The sequence below is a fragment of the Zalophus californianus genome, chromosome 9, assembly GCF_009762305.2.
Source record: "Zalophus californianus isolate mZalCal1 chromosome 9, mZalCal1.pri.v2, whole genome shotgun sequence".
Classification (NCBI taxonomy): Eukaryota; Metazoa; Chordata; class Mammalia; order Carnivora; family Otariidae; genus Zalophus; species Zalophus californianus.
Window position 1 is genome coordinate 22,144,698 of NC_045603.1, and position 18,619 is coordinate 22,163,316.

General features: G+C 36.9%; 1 protein-coding gene and 1 pseudogene across 16 annotated transcripts in view; both read left to right on the forward strand.

The window, feature by feature from the left end:
• ANKS1B (ankyrin repeat and sterile alpha motif domain containing 1B) overlaps nucleotides 1-18,619 on the forward strand; it is a 1,105,044-nt gene that overhangs the window by 519,618 nt on the left and 566,807 nt on the right. The gene's annotated exons all lie outside the window — the stretch shown is intronic.
• LOC113921471 lies at nucleotides 784-1,680 on the forward strand (annotated as a pseudogene).

Below are 18,619 nucleotides of genomic sequence, written 5' to 3' on the forward strand. Positions count from 1 at the left end.
TTATTCGGTCTGGGCTGGGCCTGAGACTGCATTTATAACAATCTTCTGGGTGATGCTGATACTGATGGTCCATAGTTCACATTTCAAGTGGCAAGATATTAGAGGCCAGGGATATTAATGACCTAATAATTTAACCTAGGAGAAATGGATCAATTCCTAAAAACATACAATCTTCCAAATGAAATCAGGAAGAAATAGAAAATTAGGAAAGACTGATTACTAGTAATGAAATTGAATTGGTAAACAAAAAAACTCCCAACAAACAAAAGTCTTGGACCAGATGGCTTCACAGGTGAAGGTAAACCAAACATTTAAAAAAGAATTAATACTGAAGCACCTGGGTGGCTCAGTTGGTTAAGCATCTGACTTTTAATTTCAGCTCAGGTCATGATCTCAGGGTCATGAGTTCAAGCTCCAGCAACAGGCTCTGCTCTGGTTGAGGAGCCTGCTTGGGATTCTCTCTCTCCCTCTGCCCCTCTTCCCTGCCACTCATACTCTTTCTTTCTGGAAAGAAAGAAAAAGAGAGAGAAAGAGAAAAGAAGGAAGAAAGGAAGGAAGGAAGGAAGGAAGGAAGGAAGGAAGGAAGGAAGGAAGGAAGGAAGGAAGGAAGGGAGGAAGGAAGGGAGGGAGGGAGGGGGAGGGGAGGGGAGGGGAGGGGAGGGGAGAGGGGAGGGAAGGGAAGGGAAGGGAGAAAGGAAGAAAGGAAGAAAAGAGTTAATACCAAGCCAGCTCTCTGAGGGTCACTAGCACCAAGATCTCCCCCATGACAATGTCTTCATTAAGATTGAGTGTGTTTTCCCAGAGAACTGCCAGTGCTCCAAGTCTCTAGTATAGGAAGAGGCATCCAACTCTCTGCTTTTTGAGATAGTCCTGCAAAAAAAGGTTTGCCAGTGGGAATTGCTCAGCAAGCAGTAAGTAAGAATTGCTCGGGGGTGGAGTAAGTGACCATGGATGCCCCCATCATCTCTGTGACCCTTCGCCTGGCTGGAGGCTATGTCACCACCATTGGAACAAAGTTCTGTGCTTTTAACTGGGAAGATCAGTCAACAGTTGTCCTGGCTATAATAGATAAAGACAAGAAAAACAATCAGCTCGATAATGGGAAGGTGGATCCCATTGGGAGATACTTTGCTGGCACCATGGCTGAGGAAATGGTCCCAGTAGTTCTGGAGTGGCACCAGGGGTCCCTGTGCTCTCTTTTCCTGACCACCACATGGAAAAGTACTTTGACCAGATAGACATCTACAATGGTTTGGATTGATCCCTAGACCACAAAGTCTTCTTTTATATTGACACCTGTCCTATTCCGTGGATGCCTTTGATTATGACCTGCAAACAGGAAAGATCTCCAACTGCAGAAGTGTTTACAAGCTGGAGAAAGAAGAATAAATTCCAGATGGAATGTGTATTGATGCTGAGGGGGAGCTCTGGGTGGCCTATTATAATGGAGGAAGAGTGATTCTTTTAGTTCCTCAGACAAGGAAAAGACTCCAGACTGTGAAGTTGCTTGTTGATAAAACAACTTCATGCTGCTTCACAGGGAAGAACTACTCTGAAATGTATGTGACTGTGGGTTGAATAGACCCAAAGGGTATTCTGCAGCAGCCTGAAGCTGGTAGAATTTTCAAGATAACTGGCCTGGGGGTCAAAGGAATTCCTCCCTATTCCTATGCAGGATGAGTGGCCTTCTTTCCTACTGGAGGAACTTTTGAAGATGTAGAAAATTCTAGAGTTGAAATTTCAGTCTAGTTACAAAAAATTGAAGAAATTATATTATTAACAGGGTTAAATTTTTATTTACAATTTTTGAAAGGTAGAGCATTTTAGTAAGGGTGTGCAGGTAGTTTTGATAACACACTACAAAGCCTTCTGCAAAGGTAGTATAGAAATGTAAAGAATTGTTCAATCAGCCTATTTTTTAAATTATTTTTATTAATTCTATTTTATTATATTTTGTCAGTCACCATACAGTACATCATTAGTTTTTGATGTAGTGTTCCATGATTCATTGTTTGCGTATAACACCCAGTGCTCCATGCAATATCTGCCCTCCTTAATACCCATCACCAGGCTAACCCATCCCCCCACCCCCACCCCTCTAGAACCCTCTGTTTGTTTCTCAGAATCTATAGTCTCTCATGGTTCGTCCCCCCCTCCGATTTCCACCCCTTCATTTTTCCCTTCCTTCTCCTAATGTCCTCCATGCTGTTCCTTATGTTCCACATATAAGTGAAACCATATGATAATTGACTTTCTCTGCTTATTTCACTTAGCATAATCTCCTCCAGTTCCCTCCATGTTGATGTAAAAGTTGGGTATTCATCCTTTCTGATGGCTGAGTAATATTCCATTGTATATATGGACCCCATCTTCTTTATCCATTCGTCTGTTGAAGGGCATCTTGGCTCTTTCCACAGTTTGGTTCTTGCGGACATTGCTGCTATGAACATTGGGGTGCATATGGCCCTTCTTTTTACTACATCTGTGTCTTTGGGGTAAATACCCAGTAATGCAATTGCTGTGTCATAGGGTAGCTCTATTTTTAATTTTTGAGGAACCTCCACAGTTTTCCAAAGTGGCTGTACCAACTTGCATTCCGACCAACAGTGTAAGAGCATTCCCCTTTCTCCACATTCTTGCCAACACTTCTTGTTTCCTGTCTTGTTAATTTTTGCCATTCTAACTGGTTTAAGGTGGTATCTCAATGTGGTTTTGATTTGAGTTTTCCTGATGGTTAATAATGATGAACATTTTTTCAGGTGTCTGTTAGCCATTTGTATGTCTTCTTCAAAGAGGTGGCTGTTCATGTATTCTGCCCATTTTTTGACTTGATTATTTGTTTTTTGGGTGTTGAGTTTGAGAAGTTCTTTATAGGTCTTGAATATCAGCCCTTTGTCTGTAGTGTCATTTTCAAAAATCTTATCCCATTCTGTGGGTTGCCTCTTTGTTTTTTTGAGTGTTTCATTTGCTGTGCAGAAACTTTTTATCTTGACTAAGTACCAAAAGTTCATTTTTGCTTTTGTTTTGCTTGCCTTTGAGGACGTGTCTTGAAAGAAGTTGCTGTGGCCGATGTCAAAGATGTTACTGCCTATGTTCTCCTCTAGGATTTTGATGGATTCCTGTCTCACATTGAGGTCTTTCAACCATTTTGAGTTTATCTTTGTGTATGGTGTTAGAGAATGGTCAAGTTTCGTTCTTCTGTATATAGCTCTCCAATTTTCCCAATACCATTTATTGAAGAGACTGTCTTTTTTCTATTGCATATTTTTTCCTGCTTTGTTGAAGATCAGTTGACCATAGAGTTGAGGGTCCATTTCTGGGCTCTCTATTCTGTTCCATTGGTGTATGTATCTATTTCTGTGCCAGTACCATGCTGTCTTGGTGATCACGGCTTTAAATAGAACTTGAAATAGAACATGATGCCCCCAGCTTTGTTTTTCTTTTTCAACATTTCCTTAGCGATTCAGGGTCTTTTCTGATTCCATACAAATTTTAGAATTGTTTCTTCCAGCACTTTGAAAAATGCCATTGGTGTTTTGATCAGGTTGGTGTTGAAGGTATAGATTGCTCTGAGCAGCATAGACATTTTAACAATGTTTCTTCTTCTGATCCATGAGCATGGAATGTTTTTCCATCTTTTTGTGTCTTCTTCAATTTCTTTCATGAATAAATAAATATTTATGCCCCTAACTTAGGAGCAGTGAATTATATAAACCCATTAATAACAAAATTAAAGAAACTCATTGATAATAATACAAACTAGTAGGGGACTTTAACACGCCATTCACAGCAGTAGAGAGATCATCCAAGCAGAAGATCAACAAGAACAAGGGCTTTGAATGACACACTGGACCAAATGGACTTCACAGATATATTCAGAACATTTCATCCTAAAGCAGCAAAATGCACATGGAGCATTTTCCAGAATAGATCACATCACAAATCAGGTCTCAACTGGTACAAAAAGATTCAGATTTTACCATGCATATTTTCAGACCACAATGCTTTAAAACTTGGTCAACTACAAGAAAAAATTTGGAAGGATGACAAATACATGAAGGTTAAAGAGCATCCTACTAAAGAATGAATGGGTCAACCAGGAAATTACAGATGAATTTTAAGAAAGACATGGAAGCAAATGAAAATGAAAACATGACAGTTCAGAACCTTTGGGATGCAGCAAAGATGGCCCTAAGAGGGAAGTGTATAGCAATGCAGGCCTTTCTCAAGAAACAAAAAAATCTCAGGGTGCCTGAGTGGCTCAACCAGTTAGGCGTCTGCCTTTGGCTTAGGTCATGATCCCAGGCTCCCGGGATAGAACCCCGTATCGGGCTCCGTGCTCAGCGGGAAGCCTGCTTCTTCCTCTCTCTCTGCCCCTCGTGCTTTCTCTCACTTTCTCTCAAATAAATAAATAAATAAATAAATAAATAAATAAATAAAATCTTTAAAAAAAAGAGTGTCTGTACCAGTTTGCAATCCCACCAACAGTGTAAGAGGGTTCCCCTTTCTCCACATCCTCGCCAACATTTGTTGTTTCCTATCTTGTTAATTTTTGCCATTCTAACTGGTGTAAGGTGGTATCTCATTGTGGTTTTGATTTGTATTTACCTGATGGCTAGTGATATTGAACATTTTTTCATGTGTCTGTTAGCCATTTGTATGAAAAAAAAAAGAAACAGGAAAGTCCCAAATATACAACCTAACATTACACCTAAAGGAGCTGGAAAAAGAACAGCAAATAAAGCCTAAATTCCAACAGAGGAAGAGAAATAATAAAGATTAGAGCAGAAATCAATGAAATAGAAATAAAAAAATAGATCAACGAAACTAGGAGCTGGTTCCTCAAAAGAATTAATAAGTTTGATAAACCCCAAGCCAGACTTATCTAAAAGAAAAGAGAAAGGACTCAAATAAATAAAATCATGAATGAAAGAGGAAAGACCACAACAAACACCAAAGAAACACAAACAATTATAAGATATACTAACAATTATATGCCAACAAATTAGGTAATCTGGAAGAAATGGATGAGTTCCTAGAAACATATAAACTACCAAAATTGAAAAAGGAAGAAATAGAAAACTTGAACAGACCAGAATCAGCAAGGAAATTGAATCAGTAATAAAAAATCTCCCAACAAACGAGAGTCCAGGGCTAGATGGCTTCCAGGGGAATTCTACCGAACATTTAAAGAAGAATTAATATCAATTCTTCTGAAACTGTTTCAAAAACTGGAAATGAAAGGAAAACTTCCAAACTCTTTCTATAAGGCCAGCACTACCTTGATCCCAAAACCAGACAAAGACCCCACCAAAAAGGAGAATTACAGACCAATATCTCTGATGAACATGTATATAAAACTTCTCAGCAGGGTACTAACTAATAGAATCCAACAGTATATTAAAAGGATTCTTCACCATGACCAAGTGGGATTTATTCCTGGGCTGCAAGGGTGGTTCAATATCTGTGAATCAATCAGTGTGATACATCACATTAATAAAAGAAAGGACAGAAACCATATGATACTCTCAATAAATGCAGAAAAAGCATTTGACAAAATACAGCATCCTGTCTTGATAAAAACTCTTCTTAGTGTAGGGATAGAGGGAAAAGACCTCAGTATAATAAAAGCCATGTAGGAAAAGCCCACAGTGAATATCATTTTCAGGGGGAAAAACTGAGAGCTTTTCTCCCTAGGTCAGGAACATGACAGAATGTCCACTCTCACCACTGTTGTTCAACATTGTACTAGAAGTCCTAGCCTCAGCAATCAGACAACAAAAAAATATAAAAGGCACCCGAATAAGCAAAGAAGAAGTCAAATTTTCACTCTTCACAGACACCATGATACTCTATGTGGAAAACCCAAAAGACTCCACCCCAAAATTGCTAGAACTCATGCAGGAATTCAGCGAAGTGGCAGGATATAAAATCAATGCACAGAAATCAGTTGCATTTCTATACACTAACAAAGAGACAAAAGAAAGAGAAATCAAAGAATGGATCACATTTACAATGCACCCAAAACCATAAGATACCTGGGAATAAGACTAACCAAAGAGGCAAAGAATCTATACTCTGAAAACTATAGAACACTTACGAAAATAATTGAGGAAGATAAAAAGAAATGGAAAAACATCCATGTTCATGGATTGGAAGAACAAGTATTGTTAAAATGTCTATGCTACCCAAAGCAATCTACACATTCAGTGCAATCCCTATCAAAATACCATCAACATTTTGGTATTAAAGAGGGCACGTTCTGCATGGAGCACTGGGTGTTATACACAAACAATGAATCATGGAACACTACATCAAAAACTAATGATGTAATGTATGGTGATTAACATAACATAGTAAAAAAAATTTTTTTTAAATACCATCAACATTTTTCACAGAGCTAGAACAAACAATCCTAAAATTTGTATGGAAAAACCCTGAATAGCCAAAGGAATGTTGAAAAAAGAAAACCAAAGCTGGAGCTATCACTTCAAGCTGTATTACAGAGCTATAATCATCAAGACAGTATGGTACTGGCACAAAAACAGACACAAAGATCAATGAAACAGAATAGAGAACCCAGAAATGGACCCTCAGCTCTATGGTCAACTAATCTTTGACAAAGCAGGAAAGACTATCCAATGGAGAAAAGACAGTCTCTTCAACAAATGGTGTTGGGAAAACTGGACAGCCACATGCAGAATGAACCTGGACCACTTTCTTACACCATACACAAAAATAAACTCAGAATGGATGAAATACCTAAATGTGAGACAGGAATCCCTCAAAATCCTAGAGGACAACACAGGCAGCAACCTCTTTGACCTAGGCCGCTGTGACTTCTTGCTAGACACGTCTCCAAAGGCAAGAGAAACAAAAGCAAAAATGAACTATTGGGACTTCATCAACATAAAAAACTTTTGCACAGCAAAGGAAATAGGCAGCTTATGAATGGGAGGAGATATTTGCAAATGTCTTGTCAGATAAAAGGCTAGTAATCAAAACCTATAAAGAACTTACCAAACCAACACCCAAAAAACAAATAATCCAGTCAAGAAATGGGCAGAAGACATACACAGACATTTCTCCAAAGAAGACAGACAAATGGCCAACAGATACATGAAAAATGCTCCACGTCACATCAGGGAAATACAAATCAAAACCACAAGGAGACACCACCTGACATGAGTAAGAATGGCTAAAATTAACAACTCAGGAAACAACAGATGTTGGGGAGGATGCAGCGAAATGGGAACCCTCTTAAGCTGTTGGTAGGAATGCAAACTGGTAGATCCACTCTGGAAAATAGTATGGAGGTTCCTCAAAAAGTTAAAAATAGAGCTACCCTATGACCCAGCAATTGCACTAGTAGGTATTTATCCAAAGGAAACACACATCGTGATTCAAAGGGTCACATGCACCCCAATGTTTAGAGCAGCAATGTCCACAATAACCAAAATATGGAAATAGGCCAGATGTCCATCAACAGATGAATGGATAAAGAAGATATGGTAATATATATATATTCCATACATATCACATGTATATAATGGAATATTACTCATCCATCAAAAAGAGTGAAATGTTGCCATTTGCAATGACATTGATGGAACTAGAGGGTATTATTATGCTAAGTGAAATAAATCAGTCAAAGAAAAATACCATATGATTTCATTCATGTGTGGAATTTAAGAAACAAAGCAGATAAACATAGGGAAAGGGAAGGAAAAATAAAATAGGAGGAAAACAGAGAGAAAGGCAAACCATAAGAGACTCTTAACTATGGGAAACAACCTGAGGGTTGCTGGAGGGGAGATGGGTAGGGGGATGGGGTAATTGGGTGATGGGCATTAACAAGGGCGCTTGAAGTAGTGAACCCTGGGTGTTGTATGCAACTGATGAATCACTAAATTCTACCTCTGAAACTTGTATTACAGTTTATGTTAATTAAATTTTAATTTTAAAAAAATGTCAAAAAATTAAAAATTTTAAAAAGTAGTAAAACTGTCACTATTTGCAGCTGACATGATACTATATATGGAAAAGCCTGAATATTCCAACAAGAAACTCTTAGAACTGATAATTGAATTAAGTAAATTTGCAGGATATTAAATTAATATACAGAAATCTGTTATGTTTCTATGCACTAATAACAAAGTTGCAGGAATAGAAATTAAGAAAGCAATCCCATTACAATTATACCAAAAAGAATAAAATACTTAGGAATAAACTCAGTGAAATGAAAAACCTGTACTCTGAAAAGTATAAGACACTGAAGAAAGAAATTGAAGATGACACAAAGGTAAAGGTATTCCATGCTCATGGATGGAAGAATTAATATCATTAAAATGTCCATACTACCCAGAGCAATCTATGGATTCAGTGCAATTCCTATCAAAATACCAACAACATTTTTCACAGAACTAGAACAAAATAATCCTAAATACGTATGGAATCACACAAGACCTTGATTAGCCAAAGTAATCTTTAGAAAGAACAAACCTGGAGGTATCATAATCTCAGATTTCAAGATGTACCAGAAAAAAATTTATATAACTCAACATCAAAATAAATAATCTGGTTAAAATGGGCAGAAAACTTGAATACATGTTTTCTAAGACATATAGATGGCAGACACTTGACAAGGTGTTCCACATCACTAATCATCAGTGAAATGCAAATCAAACTCACAATGAAATATCACTATACACCAGGTAGTATCAAAAAGATAAGAAAAAAGAAGTGTTGGTGAGGATGTAGAGAAAAGAGAATTCTCATACACTGTTGGTGGGAATGTAAATTGGTGCAGCCACTGTGGAAAACATTATGGAATCTCCTCAAAAAGTTAAAAATAGAAATATACGATCCAGTAATTCTGCTACTGGGTATTTACCTAAAGAAAACAAAACATTAATTCAAAAAGATATCTTCACCCTTATGTTTATTGCAGCATTATTTTCAAGATATGGTAGCAACCCCAGTGTCCATCAATAGATGAATGAAGAAGACATGATGCACCTACATCTGTATGCATGTGCATCTGCATGTGTGCACACACACACACAGAGGAATATTACTCAGCCATAAAAAAATAATGAGATCTTACCATTTGCTACAACATGGATGTATCTAGAGAGTATAATGCTAAGTGAAAAAAGTCAGACAGAGAAAGACAAATACCATATGATTTCATTTATATGTGAAATCTAAAAAACAAAACAAATGAACAAAAAAAAAAAACGTACTCTTAAATACAGAGAACAAACTAGTGGTTGGCAGAGGGAAGGTGGGTGGAAAAGAGGGTAAAATAGATAAACGGGATTAAAGGGTATAAACTTCCAGTTATAAAATAAATTAGTCATGGAGATGAAAAGTACAGTATAGGGCATATTGTCAATAATATTGTAATAATGCTGTATGGTAACAAATGGTGAATACCCTTTGTGTGGTGAGCATTGTCAACTCAGTGTTGTATACCTGAAACTAATAGAATACTGTACACCAATTATACTTCAATTTTAAAAAAGAATGATATCATAAAGAACAATGACCAAGTGCTTAAACCATTTGACACTTCAGCTAATTGAAAAGTTAAATATCACTAAATTGCACACCTGAAACTAATGTAACATTGTGTGTCAACTATAATCAAATTTTTAAAAAGTTAAATATATACGTGTAGGTTGTATATGTGAGGTGAGAGATGTCCTAGATTAAATGAACAGGTAAACTTTTTCCATCAAAACAATCAATGTGTCCATGATTTAATCATCCAACCCAGAGCTGGAGTGGGGTACAGGAGTATGTTTTCTAGACAAACTCTGCAATTAACTAGCTGTGTTACTTCTTTAAAGATTTTGCAACTCATTTTAATTTGCTGAATTGAGGAGAGATGGGACTGTCATCAAGAATTGTTTGTTAAATATCTTCTATTTATAAGGATCCTTGTGTAATTTAGTGTTTTAGTGTAAAGCAATTTTAATCATGGCATAACTCATTGTAGGAGAGTAACACATTACTTGGACCATGTAATTTACTTTCATAGAGAATATTTCTAAGATTACTCACTATAATCTGAAATCTCAGGTGACTTCTTTATGAGAGGCTCTATTATTGGTATACTTGCAAGTACAAGGCAACAATTCGGATTCCTCTTCTCAGCAGAACCTTCTAACATAATATTTTAAGCTTTTCATATCTTACCCTTTCCACAGACTCCCAAATGAAAGCACTATCTGAACATCCCCAGACAGTGAACTTGGAATTAAAAAGGCTACACAACCAACCCTTCAGTATAATCATTTGTTTATGGTTAACAGGTGTATTTACCTGAGTGTGCACCAGAATCCAGGAGGAAATTATATAAAATTCCAAGATTGTTGAATTTTATGGTAAGGGATTTAAATCGCATTTTATTTTTTTTATTTTTTATTTTTTTAAGATTTTATTTATTTGAGAGAGAGAGAGAGTGAGAGATAGAGAGCACATGAGAGGGAAGAAGGTCACAGGGAGAAGCAGACTCCCTGCTGAGCAAGGAGCCCGATGTGGGACTCGATCCCGGGACTCCAGGATCATGACCTGAGCCGAAGGCAGTTGCTTAACCAACTGAGCCACCCAGGCGCCCTTAAATCGCATTTTAAATGCCATTCTACTGGGTATTTTTTTTTCCACAGCCTCAAAGCTTGGCATGGAATTGTGTTTTCATGTGCGTTAAGTTCTGGTGAATATCTGACGTCATAATTGAGTCAAGAAAGAAAGGATTTTCTATTAAGCAAAACACTAAAGTTCAGAAGTTTATTTTTGTACAGCAAGTGGTTTGACAGTCCATGGATTCATCTGTCATTTCTCTAATTCTGTGGTTGAGATCATTTGAGATGTACATGTATAAAATTTCTTCATTTAAATTTTGTCTTTGGTTCTACTTATGTTAGTTCCATGTGACAATATTCTATGTTCCGATTCTTCATTTTCTTGGTATCTTTCACCACTAACACTTAAGGGTTTAGAGGAAGAGGGAGGAAGTCAAGATTTTCTTCTTAGGTCCTAGAACTTTGGTTATATAACACTTTATTCAGTTTTCTCTCTCCTAGCTATGCTTTCCCTCAGCAGTCATGTATGGAAAGCAACATTGCTCCAGCCATTTCTCTGGAAATGGTTTCTTTTTCTTTCCTTTTTTTAACTCACGACCCCGAGATCAAGACCTGAGCTGAGATCAAGAGTCAGACACTTAACCAACTGAGCCACCCAGGCACCACAGTGGAAATGGTTTCAAGTTCAAAGAGTTAACTACAAAGGGAGTCGCCTGTGTCCTGTTTAGGAATTAATTATATTTAGTGCTTAGTTTACTTATATTAGAGTTTTATTTGATTATACCTTTATAAAAACAACACAACTGGAAATGTGATTAGTCATTATTTTGCAGATTTGAGTCAGGGAATTTGAGTTTAGGATTAGGAATTATGATACAGTTACTATTAACAAAAATGATTATTTTTATTGACTTTTTATTATGGGTGAATCACCAAGCTAAGTGCATTGCCTTATCTCATCTCTCTAAGAATCCTAGGAGGTGGCCATATCACAATCAACATTTCACAAATATGGAAAATTAGTAATTTCCCAGGTAAACAGTGAATGAGTAGCAAACCTGAGAGTGGAGCTCAGATCTGTCAGGTTTTAAAACCAAAGTCCTTAACCACCAGTGGTTCTCAACTGGGGGTGATTTTGTCCTTTCCCCCCAGGGAACATTTGGCAACTGAGGGGATTGCTACTGGCATCTAGTGGGTACAGGACCAGGGATGCTGAAAAACATTCTATAATGCACAAGACAGCCACTCATAGCTAAGAATTATCCAGCTCCCAAAGTCAATAGTGCCAAGGTTGGGAAACCCTCATATACCCAAACACTTTTCTAAGTCAACTAATGGATTATCCTCAAACTTTGACTTCATTTACCATGTAGCATTCAAGGTAAAACCTATCTAAATTTATAGGATCCAGGTGAATTTGAATTCTTTGATTCTGGAAAACAGAGTATGTTCCATTGTGAAGTAGCCATCTTTATTGTTTGACAACAGAAAATATACTTTTAAATATTTATAAATATATGAGCTGCAATTTAATCAAGGACAAGAACCCAAGTCAAATTTTTATTAAATTTGTATTCAAAACCCATAAAAAACAAAACTGAAAATAGCAAAAAAGACAAAGAAGGTATGTGAACTTAGATCTTTTAAGATGAAGTTAGGAAAGTTTCTATTGCTATAATTTTTTCAACTAGGAAATTGCTTCCCATCCCCCCAATGATTTATATATTTTCCAAGATTATTATGTAAATCATATGATTAGTTCTAGGTATTCCAACAAATTTCTCAACAGCACATTCTTTGGATTAAAAGAACAGAGTCTAGATCAGAGTTACTTGAGCGGAGAAGATAGAAGGAAAGGGCAGTATAATGTAAACCCAAATGCCTCACTAAGCATAGTCTGTGCAGCTGGCCTATGACATTCTCAAAGAAGGAAGCAGAGCATTGATTTACATTCTGACTTAGTTTTCTTATCTCAGGTGGACTAGAGGTCTAGTTCATTTTTGGACAAAGTCCTTCTCTACCAAGTTAGCGGAAGTCCCCATTCTTTAATTTAGTCCACCCTTTATCAAAGTTAAAGTTTTCTTTCTGACTTCTCCAAATCACCTTGGTCTGGATGTATCAGTTGGAGTTGTAACATTGCAAGCAACAGGCATCAGTATGATCAAAAAACAAGGCTTCAGAAAGAACTGTAACTAGAACAACAAGGGATATCTAGGAAGCAGACACTAATGAGAAAGTCTCTTCAAAATACTATTGCTGAGGGGCACCTGGGTGGCTCAGTCGGTTGGGCGTCTGCCTTCTGCTCAGGTCGTGATCCCGGGGTCCTGGGATTGAGCCCCCTGTTGGGCTCCCTGCTCGGCGGGAGGCCTGCTTCTCCCTCTCCCACTCCCCTTGCTTGTGTTCCCCCTCAAAAAAAAAAAAAAAAAAAAAAAAAACATTGTTGAGATAAATTAGCTTGAAAAATTTTCCTTCTTTGTGTCCCTCAGTTAAAGATTCACATCCCATGGAGAATCTGATTTGCCTGGGTTGCGCCAAATCTGTACTCTTTGCTGGGGAGGACAGGGCACTGTAATTGAGACCCTCACACATCTCATAGGGGAGGGTTAGTTTCTCAGTGAAAAATCATAATGTTGTTACTACATGAAGAAGGACTCTAGTCAAGCAAAAATAGTAGCTATCCATTATACTAGCATTCCTTTTTCCTCTCCTGATTATTTTAAAACTCTGAGAAATATATTTCTGCATCTTCCAATTTTCATACTACACTTCTCGATGCTTCTACCAATCCTTTCCTATCACGTGCACATAGTGATCTACTCCTGCCCTCTCCTTATATTACCCCACGGTTCCTCCTTTTTTCTCACTAGTGGAAAAGCCCAGAACCGCCACCTCTGTGGAAATCCAAGGATAGAAACTGGGTATATGTTGGGGTGCCTGGGTGACTCAGTTGGTTAAGCATTTGCCTTTGGCTCAGGTCATAATCTCAGGGTCTTGGGATTGAGCCCCATGTAGGGCTCTCCACTCATCAGGGAGTCTGCTTCTCCCTCTCCTTTTGCCCCACTCCACTCTCTCCCCGCTTGTGCTTTCTGCTCTCTCTCAAATAAATAAAATCTTAAAAAAAAAGAGATTGGGTATATGTAAAACTTATAAGGGTGAAACTAGAGATGAAATTTAATAATTGTCTTTCCAGATATTTGAGAAGGCGTTTTTCACACCATGTTTCATGGTACTTCAAAATTCCATGCTAGATATACTAGGATTATATTTGATTTTAATAAGACCCTCACTGTGATATCCATGTCTGATTCCAGTATCACCCAGAAATTAGAGAATTAAAGCAGGAAAAAGAGTGCATCCCCGAGTAATATAAAAGGCACACATCATGAGGGAATACAGGTATTTAAATATTCTGCTGAGACATGATCCATAACTTCAAAATAACCACTAAAATGAAAAAACTAAAGGAAGCAATAGTGCACCTGAAACCCTGGCCATGGTACCAAAGTAGATGTAAAAAGCTGAGAAAACCTGAGACAGTGTACTTTTGCAGTAACAACTTATAAAGAGACAGAAATTGTATATAAAACTAATGTGATAAATGCTGTGTATGCATGTATGGAACTAGGGGAGGAAGTAGGGAAGAAAACTAATAGGCAGCAATTTTTCTATGTATGATAAAACCCTATTTAACAACCTTGTTTAAGATTTGAAATTATGGAAAAACATATTGTAAAATACCATTTACAAAGAAAGAAATTTCAAAAAGCAAAGATAATGAAACATTTTCTCTATATAAACATGTTATTCTTCCCTGAAATCACAAACAGCTGCAGTATATTCTGACTAATTACAGCTGAATCATGAGGAACACAGCATGAGAAGAATCCTAAGTGGTATCAGTATGGTGCAAGTTGATTTTAAACCCTGAAGTTCTATGTAATTCAGGTTCTAGTCATACTTGGGTCATCAGTTTTAAAGGAATAATACTGATGTTAATTTGGGTCATTTGCTAATGTGGCTAAATGTCTTTAGCACTGTGGAATATTTTAACAAAGGGTAAAGCATTATTTGTCAAGATGCTACTTCATAAGAATTTATGGTTAATATATACTGGCAGGGTTTACCTTTGCATTACCAGTGGAAATGGAAAATATTTTTCAGAGAAATGCTTTTTTCATTAATAATGAGGGCTATTTTCAAGTGCCAGTTTAGCAGCAAAGATCTGTTCTTTACGTATGAAAGTATAAAACTGAAGAATTTGCAGGGTCCTTACAGATGAGAAAGCATACCAAGAGGGTAAATGTACTTATCTAATGAATAGACTAGTTACTAACTTATTTGATCCATAATCTTTGCCTTTGCAAATACACCTCTTTTCATGAATCTTATCTCTTAAATTATGAATTTACAGGAATCTCTAAGGTTCAGGGACTAGGAAACATTTATTCCTTCTGTCCCCTATTCATCAGGCTATCACCAAACCTCCAGAACTTCCTATGAGCCCAATCTTGTGATGAAATGTATAGACAACACACAGTACAATATGTTACCCTGAACACATATGGTACCAGACAAAGACAACCAGTTAAATCCTGGAAAACAATCCAAAGCCCTATATAACTAAGAGATAAAGTAGGACAGACAGACTCCAAATGCCATAAAGAGCCAGCTACTCTGAAAAAGAAGCTGGGGTAATTTCACAAAGAACAATTTCATACACCTTCAGATTTTCCCTAGGATCCAACACCAGAAACTAGACTGCAAAATGTGAAGACAGGAGAGAATTTTGAAGCTCAGTTCATTCTTATCACTTAAACAGAAACTTCTTTTTCACCTAAACTTCAATAGTGCTCATCTAAGTGCTTTTAAGTCTCTTTTTCAACCTTAGAATTAGTTACATTCTAATACTTATGTTATTTCAATACAGTTTTCCATCAATATTCTGATAGATTATGGTCATTTTAAAAAGGCACTAAATGTTATGAGATTGTGATATCTTACCTACAGTTCTAAAAGGTAATTAAATTCCAGACATGAAATTTTCAACTAGTCAATTAAAGTAATATTTCCTTTCACCCTGAAACTAGTATGTGATGAGGCCAGGTACTTATTAACAAACCATTGCTTTTTACCCAGAGGGGGAAAACCATCTGGGACTAGGAAAGTGAATATAATTTTAAATGAATTCATTGCCTGTCTTTGAAAGAGATTCTCAGAACTTATCTGGCTCTATCAGCCTTCCTAGGTTTCTATCTAGTTCATTTATACCCTTTGTTTAAATCTCAGCTTAAAACCCTCCTGTGGGTCTCCCCAGTGACATTTGCTCCCCTTTGTATTTCTCAGTGTTGTCCCTATCACTATGTTTCATAAACCGTAACAATCGTAGCTGAGGTAGACTCTCCCTTGCCAACATCACCACTTACTACTACCTGTTTTTGTAAGTCATTATCAGATGCTCTAGATCCATAGATACCTGTCTAATCGGCTTCATTGTCAGCACAAACAGCTGAGACAGCTCCCCAGTGCCTTTGTGGCTCTAGGAGCTGAATCTAGTGCCATCCTAGCATCTCCGTACCATCAGCCATCTCAGACTAAGTAATATTTTGTGCCTCTTTAAATAGTCTAAGGATAGAATAATCGTGTCCCCCTAATCCCCAACACATTTGAGCCTTCTTTATGTTTAGCCATATCTCATCCTATATTTAAGCAATGTTTTTAGCCATATTTTTATTATAAAAATTTTTAAACAGCAAAGCTAAACAAATAGTGCAATGAACATATGCCCCCCCATCCAACAACCTATATCCAGCAATTAACATTTGCCATATTTGCTTTATCTATCATCTATCTATCATCTATCAGTCTATATCTTACTGAATCATTTGAAAATAAATTTCAGAGATAATGTTACTCCTAAATATTTCAGCATATGTATAGAAGAGGGGAATTTTCCTACATAACCATAATACTATTTAACACATAAGATAATTAGTAATAATTTATTAATCCACTGATATCTAATCAGTTTATCTAATCTACCAATCTATCTAATTTAACCAATTTCCCCAAAATACCCTTGCAACTGCTTTTTTAAACCAGGATTCAGTCAAAATTCACATATTTCATTTGGCATCACTAGTTTCTTTCAGTCTAAAACAATTCCCCAACATTATTTTTTTCATGATTTTGACTTTTTCATGAGATGAGGCAAATTGCCTTGTAAAATATCTCACACTCTACACCTGTCTGATTGTTTTCCTTTTGGATTTTTAACTTTTCCTTTACACTCTTTATTTCTTATAACTCTTAAGTTAGATCTAAAGTCTCGGTTATATTCAGGTTAAGCATTTTTTTTCAAGAATACTTTCTAGGTGATCCTGAGCACTTATATTGCATCACATCAGGAAGCATATGATGTCAGGTTTCCCATCTATTTGTTATGAAAAATTGATTACTTCTGAGTGGCTACCACCAGATCTCTCCATTGCTAAGATCTACTTTTCCCTTTGTAATTAGCAAGTAAATTGTGGGGCTGAATGCACTGTTGAAAACAACACCATGCATTTCCCAATGATATCTCTCATTTATCATTCTTTGACGATCCTATATGGGAACAGTCATTTCATTGGGATTGCAATAATTGTGGTTCTCTTACAATATTATTTTTTCTATATTTATTGGCTGTTCGTCTTCCATAATAAAGTGAGCATGGTAGTTGTGTACCAGGAACTATTGTAACATTGTATATCAACTATGCTCAGAAAAATTCTGTCTCTTTCCCTCTCTTGGGCCTCCCTGAGATACAATATTATTGAAATTAAGCCAATTAATAACCCTGATGGCCTTTAAGTATTTAAGCGAAAGGAAGAAACCTACATCTGACTTTAAATCAAAAGCTAGACATGATTAAACTTAGTGAGGAAAAATATGCCAAAAGCCAACATAGGTCAAAAACCAGGCCTCTTGCTTCAAACAGTTAGCCAAGTTGTGAATGCAAAGTTCTTAAAGAACATTTAAAGTACTACACCAGTGAATACATGAATGATAAGAAAGCAAAACAGCCTTATTGCTGATATGGAGAAAATCTTAGTGTTCTGGATAGAAGATCAAACCAGCCACAACATTCCCTCAAGCCAAAGCCTAACCCAGAGCAAGGCCTTAACTCCCCAATTTTATGAAAGCTGAGAGAGGTGAGGAAGCAAAGTTTGAAGCTAACAGAGAGGTTGGTTTATGGAGTTTAAGGAAAGAAGTTGTCTCTACAACATAAAAGTACAAGGTGAATAAGCAAGTGCTGATGTAAAAGCTGCAAGTTCTCCAGAAATCTAGCTAAGATAATTAATGAAGGTAGCTACACTAAACAATAGATTTTCAACATAGATGAAACAGCCTTTTATTGGGAACACGTGCCATCTAGGACTTTCATAGCTAGAGAGAAGTCAATGCCTGGCTTCAAAGCTTCAAAAGACAGGCTGACTCTCTTGTTAGGGGCTAATGCAGCTGTTGACTTTAAGTAGAAACCAATACTCATCTACTATTACAAAACTCCTAGAATCTTAAGAATTATGCTAACTCTATTCTCCCTCTCCTCTATCAGTGAAATAACAAGGCCAGGATGACAGCATATCTGTTTACAACACGGCTTGCTGAATATTTTAAGCCCACTGTTGAGACCTACTGCTCAGAAAAAGGGATGGCTTTCAAATTATTACTGCTCATTGATAATGCACTTGGTTACCCAAGAGTTCTGACAGAGTTGGGCGAGATTAATGTTGTTTTCATGCCTGTTAACACAACATCCATTCTGCAGCCCATGGATCAAGAAACAGTTTTGACTTTTAGGTCTTATTATTTAAGAAATACATTTTGTAAAGCTGTAGCTGCCATAAATAGAATTCCTCTGACGGATCTGTGCAGAGTAAATTAAAAAACCTTCTGCAAAGGATTCACCATCTAGATGCCTTTAAGAATATGCATGATTCATGGGAAGAGGTGAAAAAATCAGCATTAACAGAAGTTTGAAAGAAGTTAAT